The 17,575-nt window shown below is 45.4% G+C and overlaps 1 long non-coding RNA gene across 1 annotated transcript in view; it reads left to right on the forward strand.

Moving 5' to 3' along the window:
* Window positions 1-94: 94 nt before the first annotated feature.
* The window catches only part of LOC123279625 (uncharacterized), a 31,100-nt gene continuing 13,619 nt past the window's right edge, over window positions 95-17,575 (forward strand). Inside the window, exon 1 of the long non-coding RNA XR_006517826.2 lies at window positions 95-229. This is a non-coding gene — a long non-coding RNA (uncharacterized lncRNA). The remainder of the gene's footprint in view (window positions 230-17,575) is intronic.

The following is a 17,575-nucleotide window of genomic DNA, read 5'->3' on the forward strand; positions in this document are numbered from 1 at the left end:
GGCGTTAACCCTGTCCCCGCTGGGCAGGGGCGGGGGAGGCTGGGGGCAGGGGCCGGGGCCGGGGCCGGGGCCGGGGCCGGGGCCGGGGCCTTGGGAGGAAGGGGAGCGCCCAGACTCGGCGCTGATCGGCGCCGCGGTCTCCGCCTCGCGCTCTCCTTATCGTGCAGTGTGAGGAGCAGTCGTCGCTGCGTCGCTGCGTTGTGGCGGGAGTTTAAACCGACCTTCGGAGGTGAGGCCCGCAGCACACCGGCCTGGAGCAGACGCCCAGTTAGTTCATGTTACCTGCTGTTTGTATTGTCATTACTGTCACCTTCTCACGTGTGAGAAGCTAGCCGCTCCTCGCTTTCAGTCCCCTTCCCCTGCCTGGTTTTCTTCCTAGCTCGAATCACCGCCTAACACATTATATTTTTACTTTATTGCTTTTTATTGTCTTTATTCACTGCCGTGGATAACATTGGTGCTCAGTAAATTCTTGGTATAATTCATATCTGTCCACGCCCTAGCACATCTGCTCCTGGTGCAAATTGTTTTGTATTTTATTAACTTCGGAGCTAACTAGAGTAAAAGATCAGCGTGGAAACTTCAGTGTTGCTGTTTAAGGGCTTTGGGTGTTTATGGAGCGCCGTAGTAGACCCGCCGCCTAGCGCTGGGGAGTGAAGGGACAGGAAGGGGAAAGAGAAACATCACGCGGGGTTTATCTTCCTAGGGACCTACGCGGGACACTTCGAGGCCAAGGTAAGGACGGTGTGTGCAGACGTGCCAAATTGCATCGGCTACGGCCAAGCCGAGTGAGGACGGCCCAGCGCTGCCACGCGTGGCACCAGCTTGCCTGGGGAGGGGACAGCCCGAAGCCTAGCGGGGAGGAGAAGGAGCCCTGGTGAGCCGGAGGTGGAGAGGAGCGGCAGGAGGCTGGGGCAGAGGCTGGCGGGTGAAGAAGGAGGGGCTGACAGCAAAGTGAGAGGAGAGGTGACGGCGGAGGGGCCAGCCTTTAGCGTCAGGATTTGCAGAGGCTGAGTCTGCTGGCTGGGGGGAAGTAGGGGAGGGGGAGGGAGATCTTGCGCCGAGGTGAAATTGTCGAGAGCCAGAAAGATGGTCAAAATCTTTACCGGAAACCCCACCCCTTATCTGGAGGAAATCATCCAAAAGAAGAAAATAAAATTGCCCACTGCAGCAGTTTGCTGCAAGATAACTGACAACACTCGAAATGCCCAGCGGTAAGGAGATGATTAAGGGAATTATGGCACATCCATTGGATGAAATATTCCACACCCTTTATAAAGGGATAAATGAATTACTGACGACTTGTGAGGCGGTATGCAAGCTTCTTATAACAAATGAGACATTAAACAAGAAAAGCAGAGTGTAGAAGTACTCATAATTGAGATGAAATAAGTATGTCTCATGGTTAAAAACCAGAAGAGAACCCCAGAGACTTGAATTGTTGTGCTAAGATGATGAAATACAGATGAATTGTGTTGGGTTAATAACCTGTTATGATGTTAATTCTATAAAACTCTATACCAAGGACAATTTTGACAATACCTTCCTAAGAATGAGAATTGTGGGTTGTGACTCCAGGTCTAAGTATGGGCTTATCTATATAATTGTAGGGCTTTTATTATTTTTTAAATGTAATATATATTCTTCATGATAATCACTAAGTCCTTTTTAAAAACACAGAATACTGAAAGTTCAGGAAAAATAAGGGATATCTGAACACAATTGGGAGGTTTTACCAAGATCCATATCCTGGTTGTGATAGTATTTATTAATTTTACAAGTATTTAAAGATTGAGGGGCCGGCCCTGTGGCCAAGTGGTTAAGTTTGCACACTCTGCTTCAGCAGCCAAGGGTTTCGCATGTTTGGAACCTGGGCGCAGACGTGGCACCGCTCATCAGGCCATGCTGAGGTGGCATCCCACATAGCAGAGCTAGAAGGACCTACAGCTAGAATATACAACTATGTACTGGGGGGCTTTGGGGAGAAGAAGAAATAAATAAAGAAAATAAAAGATTGGCAACAGATGTTAGCTCAGGTGCTAATCTTTAAAAAAAAAGTTGAAATATAATCCACATACCATAAAATTCACCCCTTTAAAGTATACAATTCAGTGGTTCTTAGTATATTCAAAAAGTTGTGTACCCTTTATTGCTAATTCCAGAACATTTTCGTCACCCCCCAAAAGAAACCCATATCCATTAGCAATCATTCTCCTTTCCTTACTCCCCTCCCTGATGCCCCCAAAACTGAATCTACTTTCTGTCTCTATGGATCTGCCTATTCTGGATTTTTCATATAAATGGAATCATACAGTATGTGGCCTATTGTGTGTCTGGCTTCTTTCACTTAGCATGATGTTTTCAAGGTCTGTCCATGTTGTAGCATGAATCAGTATTTCATTCCTTTTTATTGCTGAATAATATTCTATTTTATGGATGCACCACATTTTGTTTATTGTTTATGCATTCATCTGTTGAGGGACATTTGGATTCCCACTTTTGGCTCCTGTGAACAATGCTGCTATGAACATTCGTGTACAGGTTTTTGTGTAAGCTGTTTTCATTTCTCTTGGGCATATACCTAGGAGTAAAAATGCTGGGTCATATGATAACTATATTTAACTTTTTGAGAAACTGCATCTGCACCACTTTACATTCCTACCAGCAATAAGGGTTCCAATTTCTCCATGTCCTCGCTCACACTTGTCATTGTCTTTTTGGTTGTAGCCATGCTAGTGGGTGTGATGTAGTATGTCATTGTGGTTTTAATTCGCATTTCCCTGATGGTTAAAGATGTCGAGCATCTTTTCAGGTGCTTACTGGCCATTTGTGTATCTTTGAAGAAGTGTCTGTTCACATCCTTTGCCCATTTTAAAATTGGGTTATTTATCTTTCTACCATAGAGTTGTAAGATTTCTTTATGTATTCTGGATGCTAGACCCTTATCAGATATATGATTTGCAGATACCCTCCCCTGTCCTGTGGGCTGTCTTTTCACTTTCTTTTTGGTGCCCTTTGAAGCACAAGAGGTTTGTGTTTTGATGAGGTCCAATGTATTTATTTTTCTTTGTTGCTTGTGCTTTTGGTGTTGTGTAAGAAATCATTGCTTAAGCCAAGGTCATGAAGATTTATCTCTATATTTTTTCCTAAGAGCTTTATAGTTTTACCTCTTACACTTAGGTCTTCGGCCTGTTTTGAGTTAGTTTTGTACATGGTATGAGGTAGGGGTCCAGCTTCATTCTTTTGCGTGTGGATATCCTGTTGTCCCAGCACCATTTGTAGAAAAGACTATTCTTTCCCCTATTAAATTGTGTCATCACCTTTGTCAAAAATCAAGTGACCATAATGTTTGGGTTTATTTCTGGACTCTCGATTATATTCCATGAATCTATATACCATAGTTTTGCAAGATGTTACCATTGGGGGAAACTGGGTAAAGGGTACAGCATCTCTCTGTATTATTTCTTACAACTGCTCATGAGTCTACAATTATCTCAAAATTTTAATTTAAAAAAAGCAGAAATTATTTTTATGGTACCTTCTCACCATCACTACCACCATCGCCGCCCTCACCCCCCAGCTAAAAGAGCTGTTCTATTCTAAGCATTTTTCATCTGAAGTACCCACTCTTGCCCTCCAGGTGGCACCAAGTCTTTTACCTCTAGTTTTTCAGAAGCCAGAGCAGGAAGAGAGTCTGCTGGGGCCTCTTGCCAAGAGCAGGGCCCCTTGCCAGGTTCTGGCTGTCCACCAGAATGACTCAGGGCAGTTTCAGAGTCCTGGGCCTGCCCTGAGGGTCCCCTCCATATAACGGAGACTCAGGACTGCCTTTGCTTTAGGGGCAGCTTGGAGCCTCATAAAATGAGTTCTCCAGGCACAGAAGCAGTCCTCTATTTCTTTGCTCACATCTACCTTTGAAAGCATTCATTCATTCCTGCAGCACTTACTGAGCACTATTACATAATTCTTATGAACATGTTACACTATTTCATAATTACATATTTCTATTACATAATTCTTATGAACATAGCAAATACCTGTACTCTATACATGTAAGCTATATTATTAATAAGAATGAGGCTTTTTTAGGATCAGATGATGAATATTGCCCCCCCCACCTTTGCAAACTGTAAAGGGCTACACTGTAATAAGGTATGATCATTATTGGGGCAGGGAGGTCACAATAAAAGTGCTGGCATTTGTCGCGTACTCACCAGGAGATGGACACAATGTATTTTAACCTTAACCCACCCAAAGAAAGTTCAAAGTAAACATCACTGTACTTTTACAGTCATGAAAACTGAATCTCAGAGAAGTTACATACGTTGTCAAAGGACACACGGCTTCTGAATGACAGAGCTGGCATTCAAAACTAGGTTTCCAAGTTTGCAAAGGCCTCTGCTTCTCCTGAACCCCAAGCCATTAACTGAAAGGAAATCTTGGGGTAAAGCCACCTTCAGGAAGGTTTGAGCTGGAGCACACGGTGGTTAGAAGATGACCTAGGGAATCAGGTCACCCCCTAAATATGCTTTCTTCACGCCTTTTCTTCTGAACATCGTAACGCAATTCTACTTGTAAATGATTCCTGAATTCAGCACGTCATTTCCCAGGTATTTTAATATATTTCTTTTTTTTCCGATTAGAAAAACAAAAGCATTTATTTAGGGGGAGGGACCTTTTGAACAATACAGCAAAGTAAAAAGAAAAGGAGAAAATCAGCCATTCTTTTTTTATTACATTTTCATTTACAGTTGATGCATACAAAAGGATACATGTGATGCACATGTAAATTTTAGGGCATGAGAATGCAATGACACCCATGAACTCACCTCCCGAATGCAGACCTAGAACATTACCAGATACAGAGGCCCCCTGTATTATTATGCCCTGCCCAACCCCAGAGGTAACTTTTAGTTTATTGAAACTTGTGAAAAAAAATCAAGTATGTATGTATGCTTAAACAATGGACTGTATAGTTTTTGCTTGTTTTTGAGCTTTATAAAAATGGTGTCACAGGTAGCATTCAAGGAATTTCTGTACTCAGCATTATCTAAGGTTCATTTTGAGGTTATGTAGCTGTAGTTCATCCTTTTCACTACTACATAATATTCCATTGCGAATTACCACAATATATTTACCTGTTTTCTTCTTGTTGGGCATTTAAGTTGTTTCCAGTTTTTTTATTACAAAAAAATGCTGCTATGAACATTCTTGTGCCTGTCTTCTGATGCATATATGCAGGAATGCCTCTTGGATATGCACAAGGAGAGGAATTGCTAGGATATTCAACCTTACGAGATAATGCCAACTGTTTCCCAGAATTTTTGTACTAATTTATATTCCCACCATGGACCCACATCCTCTCCAACTAGGTATTGTTAAACTTATTTTTTGCCAATCTAGTGGCTATAAATGGAATCTCATTGGGGTCTAATTTGCTTTTCCCTGAAATTGAAAATCTTTTATCTGTTTATTGGATAATCATGCTACTTCTCTGAAATGCCCATTCATGCCTTTTTTTTTTTTTTAAGGTTTTATTTTTTTTCTTTTTCTCCCCAAAGCCCCCCTGTACATAGTTGTATATTCTTCATTGTGGGTCCTTCTAGTTGTGGCATGTGGGACGCTGCGTCAGCGTGGTCTGATGAGCAGTGCCATGTCCGCGCCCAGGATTCAAACCAATGAAACATTGGCCACCTGCAGCAGAGTGTGCGAACTTAACCACTCGGCCATGGGGCCAGCCCCCCTTTTGTTGTTTTTTGGTAGCCAATATGTAGGAGTTCTCTATTGTCAGTGCTGTCTTCTTTCAGTTTGTGGTTTGTCCTTTCATTTTCTTAGTAGTATATTTTGATAAATGGAAGTTTAAAATTTTAATGTTGTTGAATTATCAGTATTTTCTTTTGTAGATAGCATTTTTTGTCTTTTTAAAGAGATGTTTCTCTGTCCCAAGGTTGGAAAGATGTTCTGTATCAGTTCCGTCCAATAGAAGTTTCCGCAGTGATGGAAATGTTCCCTATCTGTGCTGTCCAGTACAGTAGCCATCAGCCACATGTGGCTGCCAAGCGCTTGACCTGTGGCTAGTGTGACTTAGGGACTGCATTTTAAATTTTATTTAATTTTAATTACTTTAAAATTAAATTTAAATAGCCACATATGGCTAGTGCCTACAGTTTTATGTTTTCTTCTAAAGATTTAAAATTTTGCTTTTCACACTTAAGTTCTGACTTTGTCTGAAATTTTTTTATATGGTGTGAAGGAGCCAGCTGATTTTTCCCGTGTGAATAATCAATTGCCCCAGCACAATTTGTTGGATAATCTTTTCCTTCCACGCTGATCTGCAGTGCTGCTTTAGTCCTATATCAAACTTCCATTTATGTTCTGTTTGTATGTCATACGTGAAAGGCCCACTTCAATGGCTCTGTTTCTGGGCTGCCTATTCTGTAGCACTGTCAGTCTGTCCATCCCCGTGTCAACGCCACTGTCTCATCATAGTCTTAGAATAAGGCTTGATATCACTATCTACTAGGGTGAGTCCTTCCATCTTATTCTTCTTAGAGTGTGTCTTGCCTCTTCTTGGCTTTTCCTCCTCCACATAAATCCTCCAAATAAAACTTGTTCCATAAACAAACTGTGGGATTTTAATTAGCAGTGCATTAAATCTACAGATCAACTTAAGCAATCTTTAGCATAGTGATCATTATATAAATATAACTTTCTGCTTTTTTAAAGTAGACAGCTCCCATGGATTGGAGGCCTGCTGGGTTGCACGTACGCTCTCTTTTAATTCTCACACAACCCTAAGTGGTGGGTGTTGCTCTTGTTAGCCCCATTTTCTGAGTTGACTGAGAGTTACAGAATGGGATTACTTGCCAGAAGTTACCCAGGGGATGCAGTTGAATAGCCACAGTTTGAACCCAAGTCCATTTGACTCCAAAGCTCTTGTTTTAATGTACCCAAGTGTCTTTAAACCATCCCTTATCTCAGACACTCAGTTGTTTCCATGCGTAAATGATATTGTGATGAACATCCTTGGTATACGTTTTGTCCTTGTTTCCCATTGTTTCCCTAGGCTACAATCCTAGCAGAGGAGTCCCTTGTCAAAAGATGTGCTGTATACTGTCTTCCAGAAAATTCATGCCAGTTCCACTTCAGCAGCTTGTTTTAGTGTCAGCATTTGCCAATCATTGCCCCTAGTGAACAACCAGGAAGAGAAACTGACATTTCTACAGCCACTTCTTTGGGCCAGACCCAGTACTAACTCATTCTCTTATATTATCTAATTTGATCCTGACTACAATGCTGGGAAACTAAAGCTCAGAGACCTACATTCATTTGCCCAAGATCACACAGCAAGCTAGGGATGCAAAGCAAGCGAGAGGGTTACACACATTCTTAAAACCTTCCAAAGGATTCCCCTTGCTCTCCGAATAACGTCCAAACTCATCCTCATGGACCATGAGGCCCTAACGCCCTGCATCCTGCCTTCCTCTCCCACCACGCTCCCCTCAGCCATACTGGTATTCTTTCTGTTCCTCCAACTCCCCACAAGCCTGCCCACTGCAGGGCCTTTGCCCATCCATTCTCCCCCTCTTTTACATGGCTGTTGCTCTCCTGCTCTGGCTCAGCTGAAAGGCTGCCTCCTCAGGGAGGCAATCCTGACCTCCATAACTAAAGTACCACCCCCTCTCTTTTCCACGATCATGTTTTGTTTTCTTCATGGTAATTTATCACTGTCCAAATTGATGATTTGTTTGCTTGTTGTATTAGTCAGAGTTCTCCAGAGAAACAGAGACAATAGGATGTGTGCGTGCGCATGTGTGTGGAGAGAGAGATTTGTTATGTGGAAATGGCTCACAGGATTTTGGAAGAGGGCAAGGCCTAGGATCTGCAGGGCGAGTCAGCAATCTGGAGACACAAGAGAGCCGATGATTTAGTCCCAGTCTGAGTCCAAAGGTCCGAGAACCAGGGAGCCAATGGTGTAGTTCCCATCTGAAGACTGGCAGGCTCAGGAGTCAGGAAGAGCTAATGTTTCAGTTTGAGTCCAAAGGCAGGAAGACAGCTGATGTCTCAGATTGAAGGCAGTCAGGCAGGTGTTGTTCCCTCTTATTCAGCCTTTTTGTTTTATTCGGGCCTTCAACTGATTGGATGAGGCCCACCCACATTGGGGAGGGCAATCTGCTTTACTCAGTCCACTGATAAAATGTTAATCTCATCCAAATACACTCTCACAGAAACACCCAGAATAATATTTGACCAGATATCTGGGCACCCCATGACCCAGTCAAGTTGACACATAAAATTAACCATCACACTTGCTTATTGTCATCTTTCCACCTTTAGCTACTAAGGCAGCTCCTTGTCTGCCATATCCCTGGCACCTGGCACATAGTAGGTACAATGTAAATAGCAGTTGAATGAATGAATGACAAAGCCCAGATTTTAGCCCTGGTCTGGGCAACTCCACATTTATCTTTTTTCTGCAATAGGAAATTCCTTCATGTTGATCACTGATGGTTTACTAAAAAGAAAACATAATATAATAGCTAAAGTCAAATCAATGTTCATGTGCAAATGCATGATTTTCTTGTCACGTGATGAAAGAGCCCTTGACTGGGAGTCTGAGGGCAGTATTCGGCTTCTTGTGCATCCTCAGTTCCCAAGCAACAAAATTAACACCCATCCTGCTCTCCTCTGAGTGTGTGACCGTGGGCCGAATAGGCCCGCAACAAAGCTTCAGGGTTACTGAGGGATGGTTTTCCTGTCACTGCAAAGTAGGAGGAGAAGCAGCCACCTACAGGTTCTCTCCACCCTCCAGGGGGAGTCATGGGGCTGAATAGTTATTAGTGACTCATCAGGGGCTGGTGACAATGAATAGAAAGAGTCTAGAACATCTCCACGCTCTAGCAGACTGAAGAATAACGAGGACCCAATAAACTCAAAGGTGGTGTCTGTGATGAGTCCAGAGGCCTGCACTCACCCCTCGGGGAGCTTCTTCATACAAACCATAACACCTGGGCCTGGTAAACACTGGCTTGTGCCTGGGCCTGGGGATTTTGTAGTCAGAAGACCCTCAGAACAAGTCTGCCTTTACATAAACAGCTAAAATACACATGCACGATATGGTGGAGTGTCCATGAATCACACATGTGAATAAAGCAGGAACATATTCCATGTGCAAGGACCCAGTCCCAGCACCCCCCAGAGGGTGTTCATGGTGCAGTTTGTGAAGGGCCTTTGACTTGGAAACCCCCAGCAATTTTAGCCATAGGGGTGTTTTGTTTTCTCTTTCAAAAAATGTCATTAGAGGCTGGCCTGGTGGCGTAGTGGTTAAGTTCAGCGTGTTCCACTTCAGCGGCCCGGGTTCATGGGGTCGGGTCCCAGGTGCAGACCTATGCCACTAATCAAGCCATGCTGTGGCAGTGACCCACATACAAAATAGAGGAAGACTGGCACAGATATTAGCTCAGGGCCAATCTCCTTCACCAAAAAAAAAAGTCATTAGGGATCTACTATACATTGTGCTTTGCTCAGAAGAGTCCTGAGCAAGAGTTGATGCATGGGGGAGGAAGGACATGGAGCTGGACTGCCCAAGGGGCAGATTAAACATGTATCTTCACCCTGGCCAGGCAGGACACTGCAGGGAGAGAGAGAGAATATTTGAAATAATTAAATATTTAATATTTACACCCAAGGAGGACTCAAAGTAGTCATCAAGGGGAAAGAAATCAGAATGTTGCTGGTTGATATTAGTCTTGTTTTTATTTTGCTTCGGAATTGGGCAAGCCAGCAAAGCATTCTGGTAAATGTGCGAGCTCAGGAGCCATTCAGCTGGGATTCTAGTCCCAGCCCTGCCAGAGGTGCCAGAGGTGCCAGAGGTATTTAAATGTGATCGGTTCCTTTCCAGCTTCAAAATGAAGAGAATGCAACCCACCATCTGACTGCACCCCCTTCCATTTCTCTCTCCCTCACAGGAAAGAACATAGACAACCCATAAAAATTATATAGGTGACTCCTTTAAAAAGTTGCCCTTATTCTTCCTTGCTGCAAGTCTCGCCACAGCTCCCTAACCCCACCCCCACCCCCGCCTCCACTGGATCTGCTCTGCCCAAGGTCCCCAGCCTTTGTTCTGTGATGACTCTGGAGGACTTTTGTTTCAGTTCTCCTCTTGCTCAATCTTTCAGCTGTATTTGAAACCAATAACCACTCCCTTCCTGGAACTCACAAAATGAAATGGTGTGTTACTTATGTATTGCCACGTAAAAGTCATTCCAAAAAATAGCTGCTTAAAACAACAGTGAGATATCACCTCATTCATGCCTTTCCAGATGGCCACTGTCAAGAAACCCCAGAAAACAAGTGTTGGCAAGGATGTGGAGAAATGTGGAACACTTGTACATTGCTATTGGAAATGTAAAATGGTGCAGCCACTGTGGAAAATAGCATGGCAGTTCCTCAAAAGATTAAACAGATAGGGGCCAGCCCCACAGCCTAGTGGTTAAGTTCCAGGCATTCCACTTCAGTGGCCCAGGTTCAGTTCTGGGTGCAGACCTGGACCATGCTGTGGCGGTGACCCACATGCAAAATAGAGGAAGATCTGCAAAATGTCAGCCCAGCAAAAAAATAAATAAAAAGAGGGCTGGCCCATGGCCAAGTGGTTCAGTTCATGCACTCTGCTTTGATGGCCCAGGGTTCACCAGTTCGGATCCTGGGCACGGACCTAGCACTGTTCATCAAGCCATGCTGTGGCAGCATCCCAAATAGAAGAACTAGAATGACCTACAACTAGGATATACAACTAGGTGCTGGGGCTTTGGGGAGGAAAACAAAAAGAGGAAGATTGGCAACCGATGTTAGCTCAGGGCCAATCTTCCTCACCAAAAAGCATACTTAAAAGAAAAAAAACAGATTAAACAGAATTACCATATGATCTAGCAATTCCACTATGGGCATATAACCCAAAGAATTGAAAGCAACGGCTCAAAGAGATATTTATACACCATGTTCATAGCAGCATTATTCATAATAGCCAAAGCAACTCAAGTGTCCATAGACAGGTGAATGGATAAACAAAGTGTGGTCTGTGCATACAATGGAATATTATTCAGCCTTGAGAAGGAAGGAAGTTCTGATTCATGCTATAACATGGATGAACCTTAAAGATATTATGCTACGTGAAATAAGCCAGTCACAAAAAGACAAATGCTGTCTTATCTCACTCATAGGTAAATGTCTACCTACATGCTGACCGCTCCTAAACCCAGATCCACTGCCCCAGACTGAGCGCCAGACCCAGTGCAGCCTAATAACTGCCTTTCAGCTCCACACTCCCTAACCCGGCTCATTGCCGTCTCCAGTCCGCCCATCAGCTCCCTCTGCGGAGCGTCTCACCTCTGCTAATGGCACCACCCAGTTGCATAACCCGGAAACTGGGGGCCATCCTTGACATCTTCTTTCCCCTCATTCTCCACATTCAATCATCTGCATTCTTCTTTGTCTCTTCAGCAAATACATACAGAGTTCCTCCTTAGGGACCAGGCTGTATGCTTGGCTTCTGGGGATCAGCAACAAACAGGACAGGCAAGATCTCTGCCCTAATAATGTGCACAGTCTAGCTGAGGCAATAGTTTAAAACTTGTTTCCTTAGCTTTAAAATTAATTTAAGACAAAGTTGGGTAAGTGTGGACTAAATGAATTAATATAATGTAACATGCTTGGAACAGTGACTGGCACACTGTAAGTGTACGCAACAAATACTAGTTGTTGTTGTTAGAGTAAGAAAACCCATAAAGGAAGAACAAAAAGAGGATTCTGTGGAGAGAAGGAGAGAGCAGACCTCTCCCTGGGGTGGGCAGGGAAGGCTTCTCTGCAGAGGCCACGTAATGGCTGAAACCGGAAGGATGAGAAGGGACCAGTCAGGCAGGCAGAGAGAACAACCAGCGCAAAGGCAAAAGGCTGGTCTGGACGAAGGTGGAGGAAGTGAGAGAGAGGAGGAGGGAGAGAGAGAAAAGAGGACCCACGTCAGATATGTTTCCGAAATAGAATTCACATGATTTGCTGTGGGCAGGTGAAGCAAGGGAAATGGAGGGATCAGAGAGGATGCTGTATTTCTGGCTTTAGCCAATATCATTTATTGAAATGCGGACACCTGGGACACTCCCTGGTATGGGGGAGGGATGGAAAACAAGGTTCCCAGCGGAGATGTTCAGGAGATGTTCAATAGCCCATTTCCTGCCCGGTCGCTTGAGTCCACCCTGGCCCTCCTTCCCCCAGTCCGGGCTGCCAGCCTGCCTGCCTGGACTTCTGCAGTCCTCCACCCTGATCCGTTCCTCTCCAGTCCTCCCTCCCTCTGCAGCGAGGCTGGCCTTGCCCACACAGACCCTCTCCGCTCACTCCCCGGCAAGCAAATGACTGCTTAGTCCAAGAGTTCCATAGGTGTTTATTGACTTACAGATTTATAAGCTGTTGGAGCCAGAAGGGGCCTTCACAGCCATCTGCTTCCAATTTTCAATCAAGTGGTCTTTCTGCTCCCGTGTCCCTCACCCCCTGCCCTGTCCTTATGAAAGTCAGCGTGGCCTGGTGAGGGGGCCGGGGCTTTAGGGTCAAGTAGAACCGCATTCAGTTCAGGTAAGTTACTTAAACTCTGGGGGCCCTAGACGTTTTGTCTGTAAAAAAAAAAAGGTTCTTTTTCAATTGGTGTGTTGGGGGTCCCTAGGACCACCCTTAGGTTCAATGATTTGCTAGAAAGACTCCACTCAGAAAAGCTGTTATACTCATGGTTATAGTTTATTATAGCAAAAGAATAAAGATTAAAGTCAGGAAAGGACCGAGTGCCTCAGGCAGAGTCCAGGAGAGACCAGATGTGAGGTTCCAGCAGTCCTCGCCCAGAGGAGTCCTTCAGACAGTGTGTGATGCTCCCAGCAACAATGTGTGACAACATGTACAAAATGTGGCCAACCGGGGAAGCTCATGTGAGCCTTGGTGTTCAGGCTTTTTCTTGAGGGTCAGTCACGGAGGGTTGGAGCACCTGCATGGCTGACCACAGGTACTCAGTCTTCACTACTACCCCATCAGCCAAGTCAGGCTAAAACAGTGTGGCACAAGGCCCCAGGCAAATAGAAACAGGCGTTCTCTATAAATCCCATTGCGGGTGTTAGCCCAAGGCCCCAGGTATACAAAGACTCTCTTATCAGGCGGGATATTCTAAAAGTTTATAGGTTATCTCCCAGGAGCCAGTCAAGGGCCCATCCCTTCTCTGGAATGTGCAGCATTTGAGCACTCCAAGCCTGCTGAGTTGTCCTTTTGCTGCATACTTGGTCTGAACAGTTATTGTGTGTATCAGCCAGAGTCCAGTCAGGAGAATCGAAACCGCTGTCATTCTGTGAAACAGACAGAGTTAACAAGAGTTGGTTGCACAAGTGATAGAAGAGTTGGGAGCTAAGCAGCAGACAGCGAAGGAACCCAGAAAGCAGCAGCAGCAACAGGAAGCCTCTGCTACCCCCAGGACCAGACGTGGTGTCACCAGAGCCCAGAGGCTAGAGTCGTCTCTAGGAACTGATGTGTGGGGGCACCTGGTGGACACTGGGACCACAGAGGGAGGGGCTGTCTGGCGGGGAGCTGGAACTACAGAGGAGGGTCAGCAACCATCCCACCCCCCAGCAGAGGGAGAGAGGGAGAAATACCCTTCCCCCTCCCTCTTGCTTCTACCTGCCAAGCTTCCACTTGCATCTCCCATTGGCTGAGCCCAGCCATGAGCCAATGGGCAAGCCTGGGAAATGTAGTTTCCACAAGGGCAGGGGCTCCCCAGGAATGATTCAGACACCATTTACTTGGGACCTGTTCTAATGTTCCTGACGCTGTGTCAGACACATTCACCCACACTGCTCCACCTAGCCCTGCCTGAGAACTGCCTTGCAAGCAGATGTGATCATCTACATTGTATGGATGAGGACATTTAGGGACTCAGGTGAAGAGAAACAGTTTGTGGGGAGTAGAGAGGGGGCGAGAAGAGTAGGGAAAGGAGGCAGGACTGCAGGCTCCGTCCTGTTTCAGAATGCGCAGCAGGGTTCTGCAAAACCTTTGGGGGCGGGAAGGCTCCCTGTGCCAGAGCCGGCAGAGGTGGGAAGAGTGAAGTTCAGCACATTCTTTATTACTTTAACACAGCAAGGAATTTCCTCCTGCTGGAGCCTCCTTTCCTTCCTCAGTCAAACTGCCCCCACCCACATCTCCCCCTGGGAAGACCCAGGTTCATTCACAGCAGAAATTATTTGTGCTGAATCTTTTCTTTCTTTCTCCCCCCGTGCTTGCAAAGATGACTTGTGGCTACAATTTGTTTCATGTCTCAAGGACCCATTCACTTCTGTTTTTCGTGCCATTTTCACGCTGGTGGTCAGTGAGGTCGGCCCAGGGCTGCTGCTACACAGGCAGGTAATTACTCGTGCTCACAATCCAGGCAGCTGGGAACTCCCCATAAATGGTTTTAAACACACCTTTGAATGATGCCAACTTCACACATTTGTCCGGGCCTTTGAGGATCAGAAAGCTCTTTTTTTCCCACCCCCCCACATTTAGCCCAGCACCCTGGCCAACTTTCCTGTGCTCCCAGATAAGAAACAGAGATAAAAGTTATCATCTGTGTTCAAAGATTCTGTTCAAATTTTTAAATTTTTCTTTTTAAGATTTTATTTTTCCTTTTTCTCCCCAAAGCCCCCTGGTACATAGTTGTGTATTTTTTTAGTTGTAGGTCCTTCTAGTTGTGGCATGTGGGATGCCGCCTCAACATGGCCTGATGAGTGGTGCCATGTCAGCGCTCAGGATTCAAACCGGTGAAACCCTGGGCCGCCAAAGCAGAGTGCGTGGACTTAACCACTCGGCCACGGGCCGGCCCCAAAGATTCTGTTTAATTATAGTTAACCTTTTAGGTGTGAAAATGCTATGATGGTTACATAGGAGAATTGAAATTACCTCCAAATCTTTGAGGAAAACACACGCACCCACTTGTAAAGTGAATATGGCAACTTCTTCACAATTTTTGGATCTTTTAACTCTTCTGTTTATTTGACTTTTTTATTAGAAAAAGTTTGGCTGTAAAAGAATCCCCTCTTCCCCCTCAAACTTTTTTATGTATTTCTTTTTCATTGTAAAATTAATTTTTTTCTAGCCTCAAATAACCAATCATAGCTTCTAATCTACTTGAGATAAACTGTGACATAACTCTGAATTTTAATTTGCTTAATTCCATCCAAGAGGGGAAAAAAAAGGAAGAAGAAATAAGCCTTTCTATTTCAACTTGGACTTGGAGGCAGTATAGATAGGATTTTTTTTGATCAAGGAGAGTGGCCCTGAGCTAACATCTGTGCATGTCCTCCTTCATTTTATGTGGGACACCATCACAGAGCGGTCTGACGAGCAGTGCTAGGTCCACGCCAGGGATCCATACCTGCAAACCCCGGACTGCCGAAGTGGAGCCCACGAACTTAACCACTACGCCACTGGGTTGGCCCCTTGTTTTGAGCTTCACGGTTAAGCACCTGCCTTATTCTCTCTCTCTCCCAAAGAGCACTGGTCCTGTGGAAAAGGGGGCCAGGAGGTCAGGTGGGTGTGTGCCTGCCCAGGGTCCAGGGACAGGGGTATGGCCCCCAAACCTCAGGGGCCAGGGAGAGGGCAGCGGAGTTGGCTTCAGGGTCTGCAGGGAGCTTAGTCATGTTAGCCTGGCTGTTGCGTCCTTCACAAGCTGTGTGACCAAGGACAAGCTGTAAAACGACCCCGCTAACACCTCACAGGATGGCCTTAAAGATCACATGAGAACATGACTGGGGTCACTTTGCCAACTTCCCCGTGCCTTCAAACAGCAGCTAGAACACAGCTGACGCTCAGCTCTAAAGCCGCTCCCTGGGTCTCCCGTATCCGGGGTGGCAGCCGTGCCCTCTCTGGCTCCCGGAGACCTTTGTCTTGACCTCTCTGGACACTGATCTTCACCTCCTGCACTTGGGCTACTGTGCTGGGAGTTGAGCGTGATCTCTGACCTCAAGGAACAGCCTGTGATGTCTTTGCGCAGTGAATCTCCACGACTTCTTTTTGCACCTCTCCATCCCTGCCACACGAACACACAACTAGCCTCACACGAGTAGCACAGAGACTAGCATGTAGAGGAGCTCAATACATCTTTGAATCAGTTATTGACCTAGTCTCTCGGATTGACTTCAATTTGTGCAGGATGCCATGCAAAGTGGGAAAGATACAGATAGTTATGTTGCAACCCTTTGCCTTGGGCTCACAGTCTAGTGGGGGAAGAGGGTCGACTCATACACAACCATTTATAATGGAAGATAAAGCGATGTTTCAGCCACCGATTGCCATGTAAGAAGCCATGCCAAACTTCTAAAAAAAATAATTGATTTCTTATTCCTCATAGTTCTGCAATCTGGCCTGAGCTCAGCTGGGCGGTTCTTCTGTTTACCTGGTATCTGCTGGGGCTGGAATGTCCAAGAGGGCTTCTTCAACTCACATTTCCAGCACTTCAGCTGGAATGGCTGGAACAGTGGGGGCTGGCTGGGCTCACCTGTCTCTCCATGTGGTCTCTTCATCAGGGTAGCTGGGCCTCTTTACCAGGTAACTCAGGACGTCAAGAGACAGTGTCCCAAGAGGACAAACCTCAGCATTCAAGCACTTGTCAAGCCTCTGCTTGTGTCGCTCTTGCTAATGTCTCATTGGCCAAAGCAAGTCACATGGCCAATCCCAGAGTTAATATGTGAGGGACTATAAAAGAGCATGGGGGCCGGCCCGGTGGTGCAGCGGTTAAGTTTGCGTGTTCTACTTCTCGGCGGCCTGGGGTTCGCTGGTTCAGATCCCGGGTGCGGACATGGCACCACTTGGCAAGCCATGCTGTGGTAGGCATCCCACATATAAAGCAGAGGAAGATGGGCATGGATGTTAGCTCAGGGCCAGTCTTCCTCAGCAAAAAGAGGAGCATTGCAGTAGTTAGCTCAGGGCTAATCTTCCTCAAAAAAAAAAAAAAAAAAAAGAACATGAATACTGGATGCTCTGTTTCATTGGAGAGCACCAATGTATCAATCTACCATAACTAGGATAAGCACTGCATAAAGGAATAAATAAACTGCCATGGATCACCCAGGAGGAAGCTATTCATTTTGCTATAAAGATGTCATACAGGCTTTCACTCATCCATTCATTTAACAAGTATTTCTTTTTTTTTACTGAGATAAAATTGGTATATAATATTATATAAGTTTCAGGTGTACAACATTTTAGTTCGACATCTGTATACACTATGAGGTGATCACCCCTAAAAGTCTGTCACCCTCCGTCACCATACAATCGACTCCCTTTGCCGATGTCACTCACCCCCTGACGAGTATTTTCTGAGTGTGGGGATGCAGTATGGACAAGACAGATGAGCTTCTGCTTCTGTGGGGTGTCAAATAATAAATTCGCAAAGAAGATAATTTCAGGTGGTGGTAAGTGCTATAAAGAAAACAAAATAGCATAATAGGGTACAGAGTGGCTAGGAAGTGAGGTGTGGCTCTTTAGCTAAGGAGGGCAGGAGAGGCCTTCCTGGAAGGTA

This window comes from Equus asinus, chromosome 21 (assembly GCF_041296235.1).
Source record: "Equus asinus isolate D_3611 breed Donkey chromosome 21, EquAss-T2T_v2, whole genome shotgun sequence".
NCBI classification, from domain to species: domain Eukaryota; kingdom Metazoa; phylum Chordata; class Mammalia; order Perissodactyla; family Equidae; genus Equus; species Equus asinus.